This window comes from Oncorhynchus masou, unplaced genomic scaffold (assembly GCF_036934945.1).
Source record: "Oncorhynchus masou masou isolate Uvic2021 unplaced genomic scaffold, UVic_Omas_1.1 unplaced_scaffold_8862, whole genome shotgun sequence".
Classification (NCBI taxonomy): Eukaryota; Metazoa; Chordata; class Actinopteri; order Salmoniformes; family Salmonidae; genus Oncorhynchus; species Oncorhynchus masou.
The window spans coordinates 1-10,418 of record NW_027015328.1 but is presented as its reverse complement, the minus strand read 5'-3'; the positions used below and the strand labels follow the sequence as shown (position 1 = coordinate 10,418).

The following is a 10,418-nucleotide window of genomic DNA, read 5'->3' as shown; positions in this document are numbered from 1 at the left end:
ACCGGTATGGAGCCAGTTTCTACAGTACATATGCTCCCTACCTCTACCCAAAGTCTCAGCTACCCCAATCATAAATAGGAGAAGGCATGTGTCCCGAATGGATCCTTAAATTAAATGCACTACTTTTGACCAGGGGGTCATTTGGGACACAGCCAAGCTCTGCAGGTTGTAGTTTGAACTCTGGCATTTGAAACTACAGTACAACCTGGAACAAGATCATTATCCCAGCAACCACTGCAGGTTCCATGTCTATCAAAACTGTACTCCCATCTCCAGTACTGTTGCTATAAGAAACCACATTTGTCAATAAGGAAAATGACACGTTTCCTACAGGGTTCGTTCTCCTGTCCATAACAGTGGGTAGTGTATTAAAACCAGTTGTAATCGATAAGAGGAGTAACGACATGGTTATGACTAGTGTTTCACCATGACGCGCTCAGTGATAAACTGGGGTTAGAGCACCACCTCCTGGCAAAGTTCAGAAGAGCAGACATTCACCATATCTGCAATGAAGTTGAAATGGTCATTAAGGCCACACACTAACATCTGGGTACATTCACTGATGTAACACACTCTAGTTGGCTCAACGCACCACCACTGCCAAGTACTTTATTCACAATGTCATTTCTTTAAAAAAAAATCATTTTAATATACACATTTTTGACAAGACAACTCAGTTTACAGCTAAACTGAGCCCAGAGTTCCAGATTCTCTCATAACAAGCACAGAGGATCAGAGAGATGGAAAGGAAATGTGACAATAGAACAGTGAATGACAGAGATAGAAATACAATGCTTAGTATGATTTTAATAAGAACAAAATGTTGTCAAATAAAATTACAAAATAATAAAAAACAAACAGTAAGAATGTAAGAGTCAAAAAGAAAAAACAAAAAAGATGTTGCCAGGACGCTGTATCCTCAGCAACCACGGCAACAAGCCCAGTCTCTGCACCGCATTTCCCAAGTCTCCACACACACACACGCGCACACAAACACTTGAGTGTGTGTCCTGAACAAGTGTTCACTCCAGACAGAAGAAGCGAAAGAACCAGGAGAGATGGAGTGCTTAACTCACCCCATCTCTCAGAGCTGAGTTCAAGAGTCTCTCTCTCCCACTCTGCAGCGCCAAGGTCATTCTCTATCCATCCGTGTATATCTAGGCAGGGTTGGGAACTGAAGAACTAGAGCTTAAGGTAGGACTTCTGAAGAGATTTACTAATGTAAGGAGTAAGATATGTCTAGTCCACTGTTGGTGGGTTACTGTAGATTGGGGAACATAAGCCAGTGATAGAACATGAACGTGCAGGTGTGTGTGTGCATACGTTGTAGTGTGTGTGTGTGTGTGTTTCAGGGGTGTGGTGGGAGAGTCCTTGTCAGAAAACGGCTCCTGACAAAAGGATGAGGAAGAAGACGAGTTGAGCGCCTTTGCAACACACACTCCATCAGCCAATCAGATATCAGCTCCTCCAGGATTCGCTGCAGTGGATGGCGCCACCTGCAGGACAGAGACAGGTCAGCAACTACAAGCCAGAGTTTCAGCCAGTGTGTGTGTTTTTTACCTGCTATCTGGAGATGTAGGTGTAGGTCCGTGAGGGGGACCGGCCCTCTGACTGGCCATTGGTCGACACATTCAAGAAGTCCCAGATGAGGATGGTGTCGTCATGGGAACTGCTGATGATCTGGAACTCGTCAAACTGCAGCCGGAACACACGTCCCGAGTGCTCCTGAAAACAGACGCATATATTACCATGACAATCACCTCAAGCACACACAGAGACACACACACACACAGAAACTCACCACCAGTGTGCGCAGGCACAAGGTGCTGGCTGGGGCTCGTGGATCCAGAGCAGCTTGCAGATCCCACACCTTGATCTTACTGCAGAGAGAGGAGACAAGGTCAGAACAGCAGTGTGTGTTTTTGTTGGAAGAAGACAACGATCAATCAGTAAACTGTTTTACTGTGTGTGTGTCTCACCCGTCGTAGGCACCACTGACGATCCTCTTGTTGTCGAAGCGAATGCAGCGGACCAGTTCCTCATGACCCTCCAACACCCGCAAACACGCTCCACACTCAATATCCCATAACCTGGAGCACACACACACAGTTCATCAGGGTTCATACAGTCAAATTCAAGTACTTCTTCCTCACACTAATATTTATTTTCAAGGACCATCCATCTGTAATAGTTGATATTATGCAAACGTTTCTAGTCACCACCAGAATGGTCTTTCAACCTCATTCTTAACAAAACAAACTTTGTACTCATTACTACTTGAAAGTTGTAGTCAATAATACATTGTTTCATACATGACATACAGTCAGTATTGATGATGTAATAGTAGTGATGAGCAGAGTTTTGGGACTCTGGTGAACACACATTTCCTATTCACATTAGTCAACCATTTCAGCTTAATGACTGTGTTTATTGGGCCTTTGGGAAGCTACTATTTAATAGCTACGAAAAAGCACCTTGCTTCTGACTGGCAGTTTTAGTGTCTCCGGTCAGCTGGGCTGTGTGAGGGAAAACTGCATGGAGGCTGTATGAGGAAAACTGCAAGGAAAACTGCAGTGGGCTGTGTGAGGAAAACTGCACGTGGGCTGTGTGAGGAAAACTGCACGTGGGCTGTGTGAGGGGAAAACTGCACGTGGGCTGTGTGACACTGCTGCTTGGTAAAGCGTGGGCTGTGTGAGAATACGTTGCAGGCATCCCGTGAATAGGGAAAACTGATCAGCAAAAAACGTGGGCTGTGTGAGGGGAAAGCTCCGTGGGCTGTGTGGGGAGGTTGAAGGGGAAAAACTGTCAATGTTGAACTGCATGTGAGCGCCAGCACAAGATACAGCGTTGTGGCTCTCCAGGGCCCCCAGCACAAGATCATGTGGCTCTCAGGGCCGATCTCACCCATGCTCGTAATGCCAAAGTCCGATGCATTTCTTACACGGTGTGGGTTGGTTGGGTCCAATGATGGGGTAAAAATGTGGGTAAACTACACTGAACAAATATATAAAAACATTTAAAAAGTGTTGGTCCCATGTTTCATGAGCTGAAATAAAAGATCTTAGACCTTTTCCATGCGCACAAAAGGTAGCATTGAATCTACATTTGCCCAGCATTTTAGCTATGATGTTACGTTTGGCAGCACCTAATCAATCAGTTCTGTACCTGCCTGGCTGAGTGGCAGTGTGGGTGGAATGAGCTCGCCTGGAAACCAGAATGCAAAACACGTGAGGAAATAAAACTACATTGTCTGCCTGGAAATTAATTTGCAAGACCAATACATTACTCCGACATATTTAATCATTATCTGTTCTTCCAAGAAACAACTTGAGAAAATGTCTGATTTTCAAGGTACTCCAGTACCTTGATTTAAGCACTTCAAGCACATTGTGCGAGCCATGTCTCATGACCGACAGACATTTTACTCAGACACCAGTCCCCAGCACCCCGTAAACCTAGTGAAACTAGAAAACACACTCCCCCTACCGTATGGTGTTGTCTGAGCCGCTGACCACTAGTCTGTCTCTGTACTGCAGGCAGGCGATGCCTCGCTTGTGTCCGTTTAGAGTGCGCACAAACTCACGTACTGGTGCTCCACACCTGCAGGGGGCAACAGAAACACTCCGAATATGATGCCCTACATCAACATGAAAAACTAATATCCACTACTGTATGAACGTGAAATACTCAATGTGCCAAAACATACACAGAAGCCCCATATTCTATATACCAAGATTAAGTCTAATCACACCGTTCTCCCACACACCCCTCACACCCCTTAATGGGTGCGGTCTCCAGACGCCGACACAATGTATTTGTCGGCCGAAGTCGACCACGTTGACGGCCGGTGCCCCACGAGGGGCCCGCGCGGAGGCTGATGTCGGTGGGCGAGGCCATGTCCCACACGGCGATGGAGCGGTCCTTGGAACAACGTCACCCATCAGACCGTTGCAGAGCGCAGGTGGAGCACCGCCTCGTTGTGATGGATCAGAGTGTTCAGTACTTCACCTGGCCTCCGTCCCACACCCTGAGCGGACAGGCGGGAGAGAGTGTCAAGGACAAGAGGGATATGATAGGGAGAGGGGGGAAGAGGGAAAGGACTTATTGGTGAAAACAACGCGAGTCTCCGTCACACACACGGACCAGCCATTAAGAACGTTTTTATTGAGTTCCACTGCTCGCCAGGGAGAGGGGATCAAACAAGCACTCAGAACACACACTGGAATCAAGTGCCCGTCAAGCCGCTGCTAAGGAAGTGAAGTCACATTTTCCTTGGATACCTCTGAGGAGAGTGAAGTAATGAGTGTGTGAAGGTTGAGTGTCCGTATGCAGCAGGCACTGCCATGTGTTGGCACACGGTCTTGCCTCATGTTGAGCATTGTGAAAATGTTAGCTCACCATCTTGTGATCACTCAGTCGTCACAATTTTTACACTGTCAAAGATAGACCTACCCTTGAGGTGGCAACTGCTGACGATTTAATTGAAAAAGCGCTCTTCAGGCAATGCCTACAATCAGTGTGTGTTTACAGACAATTGCACAGACTGTATTAAGTGTGGTAGAGACTGGCATTCACAATGGTGGATAGCGCAGTGTAACACACAAGCTATAATACGTGAGGAGGAAGGTTTCAGACATATAGCGAAATCTCAGGCAGAGTGCAAACAGAAGTCTCTCCATGTTTGGCTCCTCAGAGGGCTGGCTTGTGTGACAGCTGGAAACTAACCGTGACGCAGTGTGTGATCACGTCCCAAAATGGTACATAGTGCATTACTTTAGAGACCAGATCCCTATGGGCCTATAAGCTGCCATTTGGGACAGTGATTAAAGACAGATCACAGATGAGAAAGCTAAAAAAGAATGGGGTAACGCAGAGCTATGTGGAGACGGATGCACACCGACACGGTTGGCTATCGTGACTTTTAGTCACGTTTCTACGATACTAATGTAGGGATGTGTATTTCCATGGAGCTGACTGTGAAGAAGTCCTCATCGCAGTAAGATAGGTGTGGAGGTATCATAAAGGTGTCCCAAAATGCAAATGTATTCTCCATATACAGTAGTGAACTACTTTTGACCAGAAACCTATAGGTCCCTGGTCAAAACTAGTGCACTACAAGTGAATAGGTGCCATTCGGACGAAGCCCTAGCGTGCGTGTATGATGACAGCTGGGTCATACCTGACAGTGGAGTCGGAGGAGCCAGTGACAATGACTCTCTCATCATACTGCAGACAGAGCACAGAGCCTGTATGACCTGTCAGGATCTTCAGACACTCCAGAGACTGCTTGTCCCAGATCTACACACAGAGAGACAGAAACAGAGAGCAGGAGATTTGGGTCAGGGTATTAAGAATGAGCTGGTCTCAGAGTATTGACCATGCTCCATTGCCCTGCAGTGTGGAGGCATCTCTTTGTACTGCAGCTCTGGGCTGGGCAGGCTAACCCTTTCCTGGGTACCTCAGTCAGACACAGTCCCCCTCCCTCCAGCCCTAAAATAATAAAAGACAAATCCTCACGCCCCTCACTTTCTCCCTCCAGGAAAGATGAGTGGAACAATTACTCCTTTCATATTTTAATTCATGTCTTTCTCGGAGAAAGACAAGCTGCTGTTTCACTTCAAAGGTAATAAATACCATGACCCGATTCATCCATCTTGCCCTGTCAAAAGATGGGCACAGTCGCACACACCTTTATGGAGTTGTCTCTAAGGCCACTGATGATCTTATCGTCGTCGTACTGGAGGCAATGGACTCCTTTACTCTTCTCTGACCGACACTGGATCCTCTGTGGGTTGTGTCTGCCACACCGCCAGTTAGCCTCAATAGTCTACACAGAAACAGGGCAGGTAGAGAGGAGAGAAATGAGTGGATATGTGGCGAGGAAAAACAAGAGATGAAGACTGATGGGTAGAACAACAAGGTGAGGAAAAGATCTCTTTTCCAACCAGATAAAATCAGCCTTCTCAAGGTCTATAGGTACAACACACTTCCAAATGGCATTCCCTTTAGAAGTACACTACTTTACACAGAGCCCTGTGAAACCAAAAGGGCTAGGGTTTGATTGTGGACAGGAGCTCCAGTCTTACCTCTATGTCCTGGATGATCTTAGGGTAGAGGGAGTGGTAGTAGGAGTTGGGCGGGGACTTCTGTCGTTCGGTTCTTGAACAGATACTTCTCCCTTAGATGACAGACGACATGACATTAAGCCAATGAGAACTCAAATTTCCAGAATTCAAAAGAAGTGAGATTGTTTGAGTGTGTGCCCGCTCACCACTGGTGCCTCTCTGACAGGCCTTTCAGAGGGGTCTGTATGCGCACCATGCGTTCTATGAGTTTCTTCAGAGCATGCCCTCTGAGATCACCCTCTGCCACTCCTTACACACCAGCTCCGCAGGCACAGAGACTGTGTGCGTCCAGGAACGACAGGATGTTCTCTGCTATGTGGTCCAGACCCTGGGCTAGAGAGAAATACAGAGGGGAGAAAGAGAAGGTGCAAGTGTGACTCAGTGTGGGAGAAGATCTGAATGTGTATGGATGAGTGTGAGAGTTCAGAAGTCAGTGGTGTGTGTTGTAAGCATTCAAATGAGTTTGTTGGAGAATCTTAACGTGTATGTGTTTGTGTGTGTGTTACCTGGCAGTGCTGTGATGAAGTCACGTTGAAGCATGGGTTTGAGGTAGGAGTTGATGTGGCCGTGTTGGTAGTGGCACATATGGGAGATGAGGTGTTCTACAAACTCCACCTGGTCAGTCTCAGACCACTGGTCAAACAGAGGCGATGCACTGCTCCTTCTCCTTGTCACAGTTCCCCTCTGACGGAGCCGCTTACGAGAGCCTGTCATTACAGGACCATTACTAAGCTGACAGGGGAGAGGACAAGAGGGGGTTACTGAGCACACACGAGATGTAATGACTCCCTGATACGCATGCTCCCCGATTCAAATGTTTAAAACAAGTGCATTGGTAAGCGGACCCCAAACCAACCCAACTCCTGATCAGCTGCCTACATAGTTCACAGCAGGGTATTCAACTCTTAACCTACAAGGTTCAGAGGCTGCTGGTTTATGTTCTGCCTGATAATTAATTGCACACACCTGGTGTTCCAAGTCTAAATCAGTCCCTGATTGGGGGAACAATGAACAAAATAACACGGTGGAACCGGCTTTGAGGTCAGTTGCGTTTGAGGGGTATACACCATAGACAAAAGTACTTTGACACCTGCTCATCGAACAGCTCATTCCAAATTCATAGGCGTTAATATAGAGTTGGTCCCCCTTTGCTGCTACAGCCTCCACTCTTCCAGGGAAGGCTTTCCACTAGCTGTAGGAACATTGTTTCAGGGACTTGCTTCATTCAGCCACAAGAGCATTAGTGAGTCGGACACTGATGTTTGGCGATTAGGCCTGGCTCACAGTCGGCATTTATATTCATACTAAGGTGTTCGATGGGGTTGAGGTCAGGGTTCTTTGTAGGCCCAGTCAGGTTCTTCCACAACAATCTTGACAAACTATTTCTGTATGGTCCTGGCTTCGTCCACGGGGGCATTGTCATGCTGAAACAGGAAAGGGCCATCCCAAACTGTTGCCACAAAGTTGGAGGCACAGAATCATCTAGAATGTCTTTGTATTCTGTAGCATTAACATTGTCCTTCACTGGAACTAAAGGGGCCAGAACCATGAAAAACAGCCTCAGGCCATTATTCCTCATCCACCAAACTTTAGTTAGCAAGTTCTCCGGGCATCTGCCAAGCCTAGATTAGTCGTCGGACTGCCAGATGGTTTAGAGTGATTCATCACTTCAAAGAAAGTGTTTCCACTGCTCCAGAGTCCAATGGCATGAGCTTTACACCACTCCAGCCGACGCTTGGCATTGCGCATGGTGATCTTGGGCCTGTGTGCAGCTGCTTGGCCAGGAAACACATTTCATTAAGCTCCCCGAACAGTTCTTATGCTGATGTTGCTTTCAGAGGAATTTGGAACTCGGTAGTGAGTGTTGCAAGCGAGGACAGGCGATTTTTACTCGCTTTCAGCACTCAACGGTCCGTTGTGAGCTTGTGTGGCCTACCACTTCTCGGCTGAGCCATTGTTGCTCTGAGACGTTTCCATTTCACAATAACAGCACTTACTGGGGCAGTTCAGCAGGGCAGAAATGCGACAAACTGACTTGTTGGAAAGGTGGCACCCTATGACGGTGCCACGTTTAATGTCACAGTTCTTCAGAAAGGCCATTCTACTGCCAGTGTTTCTCTGGAGATTGCATGGCAGGAAGCTCGCTGAAGCAGCTGAATCCACTAATTTGAAAGGGGTGTCCAAATACTTTTGCATAGATATATACACAAATACACCATAGACACAAATCACTGACACACAGAAGTCAGCTCTGACAGATTCAGCTCATGAGCTCCATCTGCAGTAGATTTTAATTTAAAAACGGAAAATGTTTACGCAACAAATACTAAGGCATCAAATAGTATCGTTCTACAGTTAAACCGAATCATTTCAAACTAAAACGTATCGTTCCTGTATAGTAGACCATGTCTCTACATACGGATCCAATCGTCTTGAATAGGAAAGATGCACATCCCTAACACACATTGAGTTCCCTTCCCACTAAAATATAATTTCACATTGTCATAACTTAAGTGCTTTTCTAGGACGATTGATACATTTTATGATTTAATCTCTAAACACATTACATAGATGACATACACATAATCCACCTACACACACCTTGGTGAGAATTGTGGTTCTCTTTGGGGAGAGGTCGTCTACGTGGTTCTGGGACTCCATGACTGACGTGTTCTGTATGGAGAGACAATAACATGACTTCCGTGTCCTGCATGGAGAAACGACAACAACATGACCGCCGTGTCCTGCATGGAGAAACGACGTCATGACCGCCGTGTCCTGCATGGAGAAACGACAACAACATGACCGCCGTGTTCTGCATGGAGAAACGACAACAACATGACCGCCGTGTTCTGCATGGAGAAACGACAACAACATGACCGCCGTGTTCTGCATGGAGAAACGACAACAACATGACCGCCGTGTCCTGCATGGAGAACCACGACGACCCGTGTCCTGCATGGAGAACCGAGCAGCGCCGTGTCCTGCATGGAGAACCGACCGCCCGTGTCCCTGCAATGGACGACAAGCGACCGCCGTGTCCTGCATGGAGAAAGCGACGACGACATGACCGCCGTGTCCTGCATGGAGAAACGACGACGACATGACCGCCGTGGTCCTGCATGGAGAAGCGACGGCGACATGACTGCCGTGTCCTGCATGGAGAAGCGACGACGACATGACCGCCGTGTCCTGCATGGAGAAACGACGACGACATGACCTGGCCGTGATCCTGCATGGAGAAACGACGATGATCACGGCGTGTCCTGCATGGAGAAACGACGACGACATGACCGGCGTGTCCTGCATGGAGAACGACGACGACATGACCGCCGTGTCCTGCATGGAGAACGACGACAACATGACCGCCGGTTCTGCATGGAGAAACGACGACAACATGACTGCCGTGTCCTGCATGGAGAAACGACGACAGACATGACCGGCGTATCCTGCATGGAGAACGACGACGACATGACCGGTCGTGTCCTGCATGGAGAAACGACGACAACGACTGACCAGCATGTCCTGCATGGAGAACGACGACGACATGACCGCCGTGTTCTGCATGGAGAAACGACGAACAACATGACCGCCGTGTCCTGCATGGAGAAACGACAACAACATGACCGCCGTGTCCTGCATGGAGAAACGACAACAACATGACCGCCGTGTTCTGCATGGAGAAACGACAACGACATGACCGCCGTGTTCTGCATGGAGAAACGACAACGACATGACCGCCGTGTTCTGCATGGAGAAACGACAACAACATGACCGCCGTGTCCTGCATGGAGAAACGACAACAACATGACCGCCGTGTCCTGCATGGAGAAACAACGACATGACCGCCGTGTTCTGCATGGAGAAACGACAACGACATGACCGCCGTGTTCTGCATGGAGAAACAACGACATGACCGCCGTGTCCTGCATGGAGAAACGACAACGACATGACCGCCGTGTTCTGCATGGAGAAACGACAACAACATGACCGCCGTGTTCTGCATGGAGAAACGACAACAACATGACCGCCGTGTTCTGCATGGAGAAACGACGACAACATGACCGCCGTGTTCTGCATGGAGAAACGACAACAACATGACCGCCGTGTCCTGCATGGAGAAACGACGACAACATGACCGCCGTGTTCTGCATGGAGAAACGACAACAACATGACCGCCGTGTACTGTATGGAGAAGCGGCGAGCGACATGCCCGGGCCGTGTCCTGCATGGAGAAAGCGGCCGCGAACATGCCCGCCGTGTTCTGCATGGAGAAACGACGACGACATGCCC

The 10,418-nt window shown here is 48.1% G+C and overlaps 1 pseudogene; it reads right to left on the bottom strand.

Moving 5' to 3' along the window:
• Positions 1-595: 595 nt before the first annotated feature.
• On the bottom strand, positions 596-8,812 carry LOC135538004 (F-box and WD repeat domain-containing 11-B-like; annotated as a pseudogene).
• Positions 8,813-10,418: the final 1,606 nt, after the last annotated feature.